Source organism: Theobroma cacao, chromosome 10, assembly GCF_053813885.1.
Source record: "Theobroma cacao isolate CCN51 chromosome 10, ASM5381388v1, whole genome shotgun sequence".
NCBI lineage: Eukaryota > Viridiplantae > Streptophyta > Magnoliopsida > Malvales > Malvaceae > Theobroma > Theobroma cacao.
This window is the reverse complement of record NC_142648.1, coordinates 26,778,516-26,792,093: the sequence shown is the minus strand read 5'-3', so window position 1 is coordinate 26,792,093 and position 13,578 is coordinate 26,778,516. Positions and strand designations below refer to the sequence as shown.

Sequence of the window (13,578 nt, the reverse complement as noted above, 5' to 3'; positions counted from 1 at the left end):
TCTCAATCAATTTATATCTATATGAAGATTTTCTGTCACAAATCTCTTCATTTTTCTATGGGATTTACCGACTAAGATTTCTCACTGTCATATTTCATTTTAATTTTTTATTAAAATTTTCATTAAAAAATCTAATATAAATATATATAAAAAAAACAAAAGCTTCTGGCTAAAGAAAAAAATATTCTATGTGGATGGTCTGTTCTTTCGACAACCTGTTGCTCGTACATGTTGATGCCTCCACACTTACCACGAATGAGATGCTCATATATAAAATGTACCTATTTTTATTTTGCATAATTCAACCCAAAAATAAAGGTATGCACCGAAAAATTATTCTTGGCTCAATATATGTACCTTGTTACCCATATATTTGTCACATTGCATCATGAATTTAAATAAAACAAACCAATATTTTAATTATAACTTTCCATACACTAACATATAAAAAAAAAGTATAATTAGATTAAATATATTGGATCATAAAACAACCTCATTTAATACTAATTTGCATAAACTTCTTTTTATTAGTATACAAAAAGCATCGAATACCCGAGGGTTAGAATCTGCTCTAACTTGGAGATCTCGAATTGAACTTTTATGATAAAAGATATTCGATTTACGATACGAAAGTACTCACATGCATCTCTTTGTATAATTTAATATTAATTTGCATAAACTTCTTTTATTAGTAGACGTATGCCTCAAATGCCCAAGAACGTCAAGTACCCAATGGTTAGAATTTGCTCAAACTTAAAAATCTCCATTTTAACTTTTATGATATAAGAGATTAGATTTATGATATGGAAGTACTTACTTGCATCTCGTGTACTTTAAACTTTATACTTAATAAAAATTAAATATCCATATAAATAAAAAAAAAACAGTGTACTCAGAGGCACCAACTTCAAATTGCTTTGGACACCTACATTGTTGCATATAAAAATTTGAAGAGTTTTCACTTTATTGATATGCAAAGTATGACCACATGCTACTATATCTCCTCGGATTCTTCCTCACCCCAACTCACTTTTTCTTCCCCTCTTTTTGTCTAAAATGCAAATGAATTATGCATATGGTCATTGTCTCCACCATTGCCTAACTCAATTATTAATTACATATATTTTTGTTCTGTTTCTTTGAATGTTCAAGATCAATCGATATAATGATAAGGAAAACCCTTAATTATAATCTTGGGTTTGGTTTGATTAATGTGGGAAAAACAGGTTGGAAGAGGGATCCCAAAAGGTGGGAAGGGTGGGTGAGGTTTGGACCCATCAAAATCCTGAGAGGGATATGGTGATTTCAGGTGCCAGATTTTTCCCAAGTGGGAAAATCATGTGCTCTAGCTTAGCTCCCTTTCAAATCATGTCTTCTCTTTAAAAAGGCTTTTCACTAGTGATTCTTTTTATCTTCACTCATTTCCGTACTTAAGGTATCATTATGATTATAATAAACTAGAGAAATGAAATATCTGGGATAATGTACTGAAAAGATTATGGATAATCAAGATAATAATTTCATGAAATTTTTGTGATTTATTTTATAGTAACATCATGTTATCGATGATATAAAATAAATTAAACAACATTTTACCACTGATGTTGTAGACACTTAAATAAATAAATATAAATATAAATTAAATAAAAAAAAAATAAAAAAATAAAAAAAAAATCGGGATGGCTGGGCGTACGCCCAGCCATCCCGTCGCCGTCCCATCCCCCACCCACTACGCGGGATGGGGGGTTCTGGCCACCAACTCCAGGGGTGCCAGAACCCCCTCGCCGGGTTGTCCAAAAAATTGGACAACCCGGCTCTTTAAAACCCTGCAAAAACAAATCATCAACGGTTAGCCACAACACGAAAAAACCAAAAAATCATCAACAGTTAGCCGCAGACAAGGAAAAGCACAAAAAGAAACAAAAAAGAAAGAAGGAGAGGGGGGTGAGATCTGGGAGGTGAGAGGTCGACGGGAGACTGAGATCTGGGAGGAGAGAGGTCGATCGGAAGGGAAGAGGTGCAAGGAAGCCGGTGAGATCTGGGAGGAGAGAGACCGACGGAAGGGAGAGATTTGAGAGGAGTGAGACCGCCGGCGAAGAGAGAAGAAGAAGATTTTTAGAGAGAAGGGAGAGGGCGCCGCGGCTAGAGAGAGAAAGTGAGGAGTGAAACTGAAGAGAGAAAGAGAGAAAAGGGGATTAAATACCTAGGGTTCGTGGGCAAAACGGCGTCGTTTCGGAGAGGCAAGCAGAAGCTGGAAGGACCAGGCAAAACGGCGTCGTTTTGAGCGGCTTCGCAGGCATCAAAACGGTGCGTTTTGGACTTCACCGTGCGGGCTTCCTGAAACAGGCCGGGGTGCTGGACTTGGGCTCCCACGGGTCGCCGAGTTGGGCCAATCGCAGCCCAACAAGGTATAACCCTTTTTGTTTTGCTTGGGTCTAGCCCATTTTTAATTTAAATGCATTTATTTTATTTTTTTCTTAGGGAATAAATATTTATATAATATGGGCACTTATATTTAATATTAAAAATCTAAAAATAAAATAAATAATAATAATAGTAATTTATGATGCAAATATATATATATATTATATTATATTAAGATAAAAAAATAAAAAAATATAAAATATGAAAATTAAAAGATAATAATAAAATAAAAAATAAATAAATAATAATAATAAATAATATAATTGGAAGAAAATATTTGAGTATTACCGCCAAAAAGGGGGCAAAGAGTTGCCTCTTTCGGGCGGATGTTTTCCGGGTACGAAATTCGAGACGGATTTTCACCGAAGCGTCGGGATAAATCTGAACTCTAAATTTCAAAACCCATTAAGTCAAATAGTCATTATTAGAAAATAATATATGTAGAAAGATTTTGTTAATTCAAATAAATATTACTAAACAAAGTTAAATTAATCATTTAAAAGTTAATTAATTAATTATTTAGATAAGCTTTGTAAACAAGTAAAAATTGACCAACAACAAACATGGATTTAAATAACCAAAAAATAAAGTATATATAAAAATAATAAATAAATAATAAATAAATAACCAAAATTTTTTAAACAATCAATAAAAACGTGCATATAGATACCATCATTTTACACTGTCATTGCATGCCACTCATATTTTGCAAATGGCGCGAGAATCCCGATGATGGGATTTCCCCGAGGAGCTCGTAGAGACGAGTTCTTCCGGGGATATCTCTAGGTGAGGAGAATTTCGAGACTTCACCAAAGCGTTGGGATGGTCTTCGAATAATTTTCCAATAAAAGATTACCGACTCCATCATTTAAAATAAACAAGTCACGACATCATTCTATGCTTGCATCATATGCATACGTAAGACCAAGTGAAAAACTCAGTCTGACAATTCAATAAAAAATTTTAATAAAATAGGAATTAAACTAAGAAAAGGCTATATTAAGATAACTTAAGATTAAATGGTACCGTTCGTAGAACGGGCGTCACGGAGGTGCTAACCCTTCTCCGTGCGTAACCGCACTCCCGAACCCATCTCTAAAAAAATTTGGACCAGTTCTCGTTCTTTCGACGGACCTAAAATTAATTTAGGACTTCGTCGATTAAGAATCGGGTTAATAGGTGACCAATCACACCTAGATAAAAAAAGATTGGTGGCGACTCCCACACTTTGAGATTTTTAATTTTCGCCCGCGTCTGGCGGACGGGTTCGCGGACCCGCACGTCACGACAGATGTATACTTTCTTTTAAACATGAGACTTAAGATTCAAATTTTGCTATTCATAAGGATGTATAATGTATAACAACATGAAAATTAGGTCTCTTTATAACCACAATTATTTTATAATAACATTGTGTTGTTGATAATTATAAAAAAAATTAAACAATTAACATTTTAGTTTATTTTTCTTTAAAAAATAAGATTTAAAGTTAAAATTATACCTTTCATATGTATATATAAATACAGATGAAACTTAGGTCCTTTTATAACCACAATTGTTTTGAAATAGTATGCAAATTCATAAATATTTTGAAAATGATCAAAGATCTTTTCTCCCCCCAAAAGTTGTCAAGAAATTAACAGTAAAATTTTCATGGCTGTTGAGAAATCTTTTGAAGGACTCATTTACATGCCAATGGACATACATTTTCTTTATTATTTCCTTTAATTTTTTTAGAAATTTAAAATGAATTTGTAGGTTAGATAATTTGTTTTCTTTTCTTTCTTTTCCTTTTGATAAACATCTAGTCAATTTAGTTGAACCACTTAATTAAAATTCTGGTACTTAAAGCATGATCTTTCCATGGACCTAGCTACCAAATGAAGAACCATTATTTCCATGAAGGAACCATACCATGACATTATCCTGCCCTTCAATTCCAAGTGTGGTGATCAATGCTTTTGCAACCAAAATCAAGAGGCATATCAGAGTACTAATATTTTTTTTTTTAAAAAAAAATTGCATTCCTTCACTACATGGACATCACATGAACCTCGACTCGCTGACGGAACAGTAGGGAGACCCAAGATGAGAAACGAACGTCGTGAGTACTAATATACTTAATTTGCCTAACATAATAGCTGGTTTATATCTGGTATTATGGGTGTGGGATGAAGGAAATGTAAAACTAATATATATATGTATTTATGAAACCTTGGGTCTTAATCAGACTTTGCAGGTTCATAATATTTTGGCTTAAAATTTACAGATGGTTCAAATGTTGGACACAGTTTCCAATTTTATCTTCTTATGTATGCGGTTGTTTAAATTACTATAATATATACAACTTGAACTCCTCGATCAATGTTTTTATATCTGATGTTCTATTTGTTTATTTGATAATATTCTTACTTTCTTTTGATTTTATGTATAATCAGACGTAAAATCTTTCTTTGGGGGAAGCAAATAGAGCAAGTTGGCAATAAAATAAAAGAGAAAATATTAATGGGGGTGGTCCATGAGCTGTCTCGTTATGATCAATGTCATTTTGAGAGAGATTAACGTGGTTAGAATGTATTGATGATATAAGCATTAAGGTTCCCAAATCAAAGCAAGCAATAAATTCTGTCTGGTTTTGTGCCTTCGTGGATAAATTATTAAGAAAAATTATATCACTAATTAAGAATCCAAAGAGAACATCAAATTAATTAATTAAAGATTTTGTCTTCGTGTGTTTTGATTTAATTTCTAAAAAATTAGTGAAGGAAAGCTGTTGTTCACCTAGAGTATATAGATACTTGATCTTATCGAGTCGAATTTTAAAAAAAAAAAGAAATACGATGAGATTTAGAAAATGAAAAAAAATTAATTATTCTTGTTTATACAATTTAAGCACAATAAACATATATCTTACGTATATTAACAATGTTGACGAGTAATAAAATTTTGAAAATTTCATTAGTCTTTAATTTCAGAATTAGAATTAAAAAAATTGTAACAAGTGAGTGATTGATAACAGTACGTGGACAGGCACCTGGAATTGTTCCAAGCAGATACATTATACATGTGTAATTGACAGGAATTATTAGATGAATCACATGGAATGTCACTTCCTCCATGTAATTTTCTCGAATCCAAATTGAAGAGCTGCCATATCCTTCTCTGTCCCCCCTATCTCAATAAACAATACCCTTTTGAGAGACCATAAGCATCTCTATTCATTTATGTGAGGACATTTTTTTTAATTATTGAATCAACTCTTTGAATTGAAAGATACGTAGATTTATAATTGAGTTATATATTTTTATATCGCGTGAAGATATAGTCATTATATATGGTAACATGGTCAAATATGACGGAGTGAGGTGAGATTTCGGTAAAAATTTTAATTAAATTCGAATTGTTGTATTATTTTCATGTAAAAACAAAAGATATAGTAATCATATTCACAATGTAAAAATTAAAAAATATTAAACCTTGTTGATTGATTAGTCTAAATTGAGAAGAACATTACATACTTAAGTCATAAAAAAAAAACATATCTGTAATAGCAGACAGGGGATAACCCCTTTACATGATTGTAGACTATGGTTAATAGACTTGAACCATAGCTTCTTACAAAGACATTAAATAGAGAAACACAACCTCTTAAAACCTCAACTACCACCCCTTGTGCTGTAAAGTATCACCACTGCCAATCCAAAACAACAGAGTGTGAAGAAGCCAAAGAAGTCACATGGAACATAGAAGAATCGAGTACTGCACTAAGTTCCGCAAAGTTTTCATCGTGCACTCCTACAGATTTTGAAATCATAGCCTTCATTTCAACCAAATCATTTTGCAACACCCTACCTATACCAGCCTTCCCTGGATTCCCCCTAACAGCCACATCAATATTAAGTTTCAACCACCCTTCAGGGGGCACATTCCAATCCACCACAATAGTAACTTTAGGTCTATTACCAGGAACTTTCACTACATTCAACGAAAGCAGGATATTTAATGTAGAACTAGCTATCCTTGGCCATCTGGCACGAGTCCAAGAATCGACATGAACCGTCACTAAATCAAAAACTTGCTCCAGGACCTATAGCTTACCTCTAAACACAATTTCAATGCTAAATAGCCCACACAGACTAAAAAATAGCAAAAAATGACATATCCCATAGCTCTCTACCGCTTCTTTAATCACAACCCCTTTCCAAGCAAGAAGAAAACTCCTAGCATCCCTTGACAAAGACCATTGGAATCCTCATAATCTGATCCATAATCCCCATAGTTCCCAAGTCTCACAAGAAGTATATTGAGTTTTAGGTTGACTAGAATTCTAGATCTTATTTGATTAGGATTTTTTATTTGTGTACAACATTGAGTAGTTGTATGGTTTTAAACTTCTTATTCCACATCGAATCCTAATCACATTCTACTTTGAACTTTTATACTATAAAAGTGGATTTCTAAGCTTTAGAATTGTAAGTAGTGCTTTGAGAGCTCTAGAGAGGGAACATCTTGTAACTCTATCTTTTGCTCTAGGTGGAGTTAGAGTGGTTTGAGTGAATGTTCTTGGGAGGTTATTGAGAAAGAGTGTGCAAGGGATCTTGGGTTGTTTTGGGGAATCATAAAGGTCAATTTATTGTACTTTAAATTCTCAATAATAGAAGAACAGTTTCACTCCGTGGACGTAGGCAAGAGGCCGAACCACATAAATTCTTGTGTTTTTTTGTTTGCTTATTTTCTCTAGATTTTATCTTTGTTGATTCTTGGGCAATTTCCACAACAAATTGGTATCAGAGCTTCAGGTTCGGTAAATTCAAGATTCAACAAGGATGTCGAAAGTTATTAGTTCTGCGAATTTTTCAATTGAGAAGTTTGATGGGAATACTAGTTTCACGCAGTGGCAGAGAAGGATGAAAGATCTCCTTATACAGCAAGGTTTAATGCGCCCCTTGCTAGGAAAGGAGGAAGGGCAACCAGATGACATGAAGGATGTTGAATGGGCAGAGTTGGAGTAAAGGTGTGTGAGCATTATTCGGCTTTGCATTGGAGATAATGTGTTTAATCATGTTATTGATGAGGATTCTGTTATAAGATTATGGGCAAAGTTAGGGAAAATTTACTTGGCGAAAAGTCTTTCTAACAAGTTGCAGCTTAAGCGAAAGTTGTATCGCTTAAAGATGGAGGAGAATGGAGACCTCATGAAGCATATGAATGAATTCGATGTAATCATTGATCAGTTGAAGAAGGTTGATGTCAAGGTGGAGGAAGAGGAAAATGCACTATTATTCTTGGCTTCGCTTCCAGACTCCTATGAGGTATTTGTGGAATCTCTTATATGTGGGATGGATACAATAACATTAGAACAAGCACAAACAACGTTAATGTCTCGTGAAGCCTGAAAGAAAAGTAAAGAAGGGGATAGAGATCCAAATGACTTGGCATTAGTAATTGAGGCTAATAGGAGAAAGTCAACTAGTAAGGGATCTAAGGGTGGCAAGTCTAGATCCAACAATGTTCAATGCTTTAAATGCAAAGGGTATGGGCATATTAAAAGGGATTGTCCTACAAAAGGGGATGAAAGTAACGAGAACAAAGGTGAGTGTGTTTTCGTTGCTGAAGGTGATGATTGTGATGTCCTTACAATTTCAGAAATATGGATGCAAATTCTTATTGGTATTTAGATTCTGCTTCTGCTACTCACATATGTTATCAAAAGGATTGTTTTGATTTACTTCAAGAAGGGGTGGTTGGGAATTTGACTTTGGGTAATAAGTCAATAGTGAAGGTCATGGGTGTTGGAGTGTGAAAATCAAAATGTTTGATGGGGTTGTGCGCTCTTTGGGTGGTGTGGTCTATGTCCCAAAGATGCGTAAGAATCTAATATTATTGAGCCTGTTAGACTCCAAAGGGTATGGATATTCTGCTTGTGATGGAGTAGTAAAAGTCACACAAGGCAACATAGTCCTGATGAGGGAAAATTTGCATAATGGCTTGTATCGTCTAGAATGTGAGGCCTCGAAAGAATGGGAACAGTGCACAGGGGATGGTAGCTACCAAAGTGAGATTTCATTTACCGAGGAGGTGATGAAAGGTTCCCATGGTGTAGACGATGGTGAAAGGACGAAAAATCTTGCCAGTAGTGAATTGGAAGGGTCGTCGAGGTCCCTTTCTGAAGTCAATTAGTGCTATTGACTTGACGGCTACACAGGTGCATTGGCCGTTTTGTGGAATCAAGTGTTGGACCATGCTTGATTCGGTATGTGTAGTTGTGGTAATTATAAAGGCCAATGATTTAGAAAATCTTATGCTTGGAGAGTTGTTCAAGGTGTTGAAAAGTAGGTGGAGTTAGGAAGTTGCAATTAGGTGCGACTAGTGGAGGAGGTTTAAGGAGTTTGAATTCAAGTCAAAGGTGAAAATTTGTTGAGTTTTAGGTTGACTAGAATTCTAGATCTTATTTGATTTGGATTTTTTGTTTGTGTACAACATTGAGTAGTTGTATGGTTTTAAACTTCTTATTCCACATCGAATCCTAATCACATTCTACTTTGGACTTTTATACTATAAAAGTGGATTTCTAGGCTTTAGAATTGCAAGTAGTGCTTTAAGAGCTCTAGAGAGGGAACATCTTGTAACTCTATCTTTTGCTCTAGGTGGAGCTAGAGTGATTTGAGTGAATGTTCTTGGGAGGTTATTGAGGAAGAGTGTGCAAGGGATCTTGGGTTGTTTTGGGGAACCATAAAGGTCAATTTATTGTACTTTAAATTCTCAATAATAGAAGAACAGTTTCACTCCGTGAACGTAGGCAAGAGGCTGACCTACATAAATTCTTGTGTTTTTCTGTTTGCTTATTTTCTTTGGATTTTATCTTTGTTGATTCTTGGGCAATTTCCACAACAAAGTAAAATCTAATGCCCAACAGTCTCTAACTTCGCATTACACATAGCACACATACCCATACTTCTATTAAACAAGCACCTCTTAATTAATCCACACTTAACTGCAACCTTACCAAGCATAACTTGTCAAGTAAACACCTCTAATTTATGGAACCAAACTACATCAAACCAACTTCCACACTTCATCAATCATCACTCACACTAGTCCCATTCAACACTGCCCTACAAAAAGACCTCGTAGAATACTTTTCATTAATTTCTCGTTTCCATACCAATTTATCTTTTAGACACATATCTAGAGGCCAATCTCTAAGAAGGCTTAAAAAAATATCTCTGACTCATTTTCCACCTGATTACTCCCCTTACAAATTCAACATTTCAAACCCATTTATTCCTAACCCATTCCCCATACTCACAAACCTTCCCACTTTTGTTAACCATTAAGAGTACGTCCTAGGAAAACTTTCTCTTAGAATAAACCCCTCAATCCACTTATCATCCAAGAAAGATACACTTTGCTCATTACCAATAATTACTCCTAAGCTCAATGTAACTTACATAAAAAATTTATTAGTAAGGAAAAGGGGATTGATAATATTGTTCCACAATATAAAGTAATTCTCGTTATTCATAGAATTCATAAGTAGTGCCAAAGGGTCACCTCTAACCTTCTGATCAACAATCGCTCTCCACAAACTTCCTTTCTCATTCCCATATCTCCACGACCACTTACTTAGCAAAACCATATTCTTAAGCTACCAATTCAGTAATCTACGCTCACATTCTCACCATAGCTGCATACAGTTTCCCAATCCACCATATGCATCTTATTTTTTGGACCTAAGCAGTTAAGCCTTTTAAGGGGATAAATTTATTACCTACTATATTTCTTTAATTTCTACTTTATGTATGCCTGGTTGAACAAAAAAACTCAAATGCACTTCCTTGTTTAGTCACTCTTTAAATAAGAATGTAAACTATATACGAAACATTTTGTCAAATCAATTAATTAACAATGTACTGATCCATATTCTTTTATTACATTCAACATTGAATTATTTTTCTATCATGCAAAAATATAAAAAAAATTTAAAAAATAAAAAGGAATTATTATTAATTTTTCCTAGAAAATATAATTTTTGTATAAATTTTTTAACTCTTTGAACATGTAATATATACATTTATAATATATAAAATATAAATTGAAAGATTAATTGGGTCTTCCGAACCCTTTTGTCATTTTGGGCTTTTTGGTGCTTACTATTTTCAGCTTTATTTGGGCTTTGGTTGTTGGTTCAAACAACTTTGTTCCATACTTTCCTTGCCCATTGCTGAACTCATTCATAAGCCTTTTATATTTTTCTTTTATTTTTGGATTTTTGTACATGTATTAAAATAATGATGAAAAAAAAAAGCAAAAAAAAAAAAGACCAAGAGAATCTCATCTTACAACATGCTACTAAGGGTGTTAAAAAAATACCGTTTAAAGTTAATTTAAATAGTATTTACAATAATATTCCTATATTAAATATAGTGGTTGAGAATTAATATTATGAATTTGAATGTATTGAGAGAAAACATTATTTTAATATAATAAAGGCATTTGTTATAAAATTAATACATAAAAATTAATATTTTTTATGTAAAAAATCCCATTCACTGCAACGAGTAAATCGTGTTTCTTGTTATTATCTAAAGAAATATTATATTTATAAAATATAGTCCATTTCCTCTTGTTTATGTAATTCCTATTCAAAATTTTATGTAACTTAATATATATATGTATGTATATTATAATTGAAAATGAAACTAATTAGTATTAAACTTCCTGTCGAATGTTACAGCCTAATTTTCTTATCTCTTTCGTTTCCAAATAATTTTTTTTAATTTAATATTATTTAAATTATTACTTTATACATTGACAATGAAATTTTTAAACTTTATAAACAGATTGATTAGAATATTGTTATATATTCATTTAATTATTATACTAATACATTAATTTTTTTTAAATATAACTCAATAAAACACATGTAAAATTTCTAATATTGACTAAAAATTAAAATTCTACAACCATATATAAAATAATAATTATTTGGATTATTTTATATATAAACTACATCAATTTATATATACATTTAATAATTTAATTAATTTTCATAAACATATTTTAATAAAACATGTTTCAACTCTTTATTTTTTTTTATTATCTGAAACTTAAAAATTTTACCCTGGCACGTAACATGCATTTTTTTCTTATGTATAGAATTTAATATAATTACTCGGTTAGGTAAGATTCACGTGATATCACTACCATCCACAAAGCCAAGATAAGCCGCAGAAGCAGTTGGTATCTTGGTATTCGTTTGTTTTCAGACAAGTTGAAATGCTGTCTTGACAAAGCACCAGAAAAAGAAGGCAAAAGAGAACAAAAAGACGGGCCCAAAAGCTAAGCAAAGGGAGGGCTGAAAGTCTGGTTTTCTGGGGCTCTTCCCAGGGGTGAACTGAAGAGGAAGATGGGAGTGATCAAGGCAGCCATAGGAGATGCCCTGTTGACATCCATGTGGGTGTTTAGCATGCCTACGCTAAGGATTTTTACAGGCAAAATAGCAACTTTCCTTGGTGTCCAAGCCCTCCCCTTGGCTCCTCTCTTTATCACCACCATCCTTGTCAGTTGTTTAGTTTTCCTCTTCAGCTTGATTGGAGAAGCTTTGGGTGGTGCCAGCTTCAACCCCACAGCTTCTCTCACTTTCTATGCCGCCGGTCTCAAGAAAAACTCCTCTCTCCTCTCCATGGCCGTACGTTTTCCTGCTCAGGCTGCGGGTGGAGTTGCTGGTGTCAAGGCAATCCTGCAAGTGATTCCGGGGGAATACAAGAAATTCATCAAAGGACCTTCCCTGAATGTGGATTTGCATACAGGGGCAATTGCTGAAGGGGTTTTGACTTTTGGGCTCAGCCTTGCTCTCCTTGTGATTCTGGTCAGAGGTCCTAAAAACCCTTTGATTAAGCTGTGGTTAATGGCTGCATCAACTGTGGGATTGGTTACAACAGGTTCCAAATACACTGGACCTTCCATGAATCCAGCCAATGCCTTTGGATGGGCATATCAGAACAACTGGCACAATTCTTGGGAGCTTTACTATGTTTATTGGATTGGTCCTTTGACTGGGGCAACTTTGGCTGCTTGGGTTTTCAGATTCCTGCTTTCTCCTCCTCCACCACCATCCAAGGAGAAGAAAGCTTGATTTTTAGGTAAATTGTTTAGCATTTTCAATAAAAATTATTCCCACTTTCTTGCATTTAGCTTATTGGTGTTTGGATGATCATAAGCCTTAATTGATGATCTGATTCACATGCCTAATTGAAAGAAATATTTTTTTTCCCCAATTAAGGGTTTGATTTGAATTATTAATTTTAATTTTAATTTTTTAATATCAAAATACACGTATTTATTATTGAGGTAAATGTTAATACGAAACACGAAATTGATTGTGAAATGTCTGCAGACATTTGATGTGATTGAAATTCATTGTGAACCCTTGATAGAAAAAGATGGGTAGGCCTACCGAACACTAAAAAAGATGCTTGTCGGTCAAAGCATCAACTTGATGATTTGCAGGTTGTTTACTTGTTAAAATAATTTAATTGAAATTGTATTATAAATAAGGGTTTTAAATTAAATAATCTTTTTAATTTCATAAATTACATTTATTTATTTTAAACTTTTAATGTAAATTTTTGAGACGAAATTTCAAGATTTAATGACGAGAATATCTTTTAACAAAATATAATCAATCAACTTAAATTCAATATTAAATTTGGTGGAAAGGCAAATATAATGGAGAATGACAGAGTTCATGACAAAGACTTATACCAATCAAAAATATTTTCGTCTTATAGCTTCTTTTAAGAGAAAAAAGAAAAAAAATAATTTTACACGTTTTAAATGGACTGTATATATAAAAGTTTTATACACAGTTAATTAGAATTTTTAAATTTCTTTGACGATATTAGAGATAAAGAAAGTGATAGTGACTACTCAAATTTTTGCACTTTCAAGAAAGAATAGACAATTTAATTTGGATTTTCTCTCCTTTAAATAGAATTTAATTTAATTACCAAACTTTCTATATATAAAATTGAAATGTTACAGAGAAATTGATATTTTACCTATCTAAAACTTGCACAAATCAAGAAATGGTCAAGCACGTGAGAATTTCAAGGGGTGACATTGGGTAATCTATGCATTTGAGATATTTTA

General features: G+C 33.3%; 1 pseudogene across 1 annotated transcript; it reads left to right on the top strand.

The window, feature by feature from the left end:
- Positions 1 to 11,636: 11,636 nt before the first annotated feature.
- LOC18587280 (aquaporin SIP1-1 pseudogene) lies at positions 11,637 to 12,704 on the top strand (annotated as a pseudogene). The gene has a single exon (XR_016023244.1). The product of XR_016023244.1 is annotated as an aquaporin SIP1-1 pseudogene (transcript).
- Positions 12,705 to 13,578: the final 874 nt, after the last annotated feature.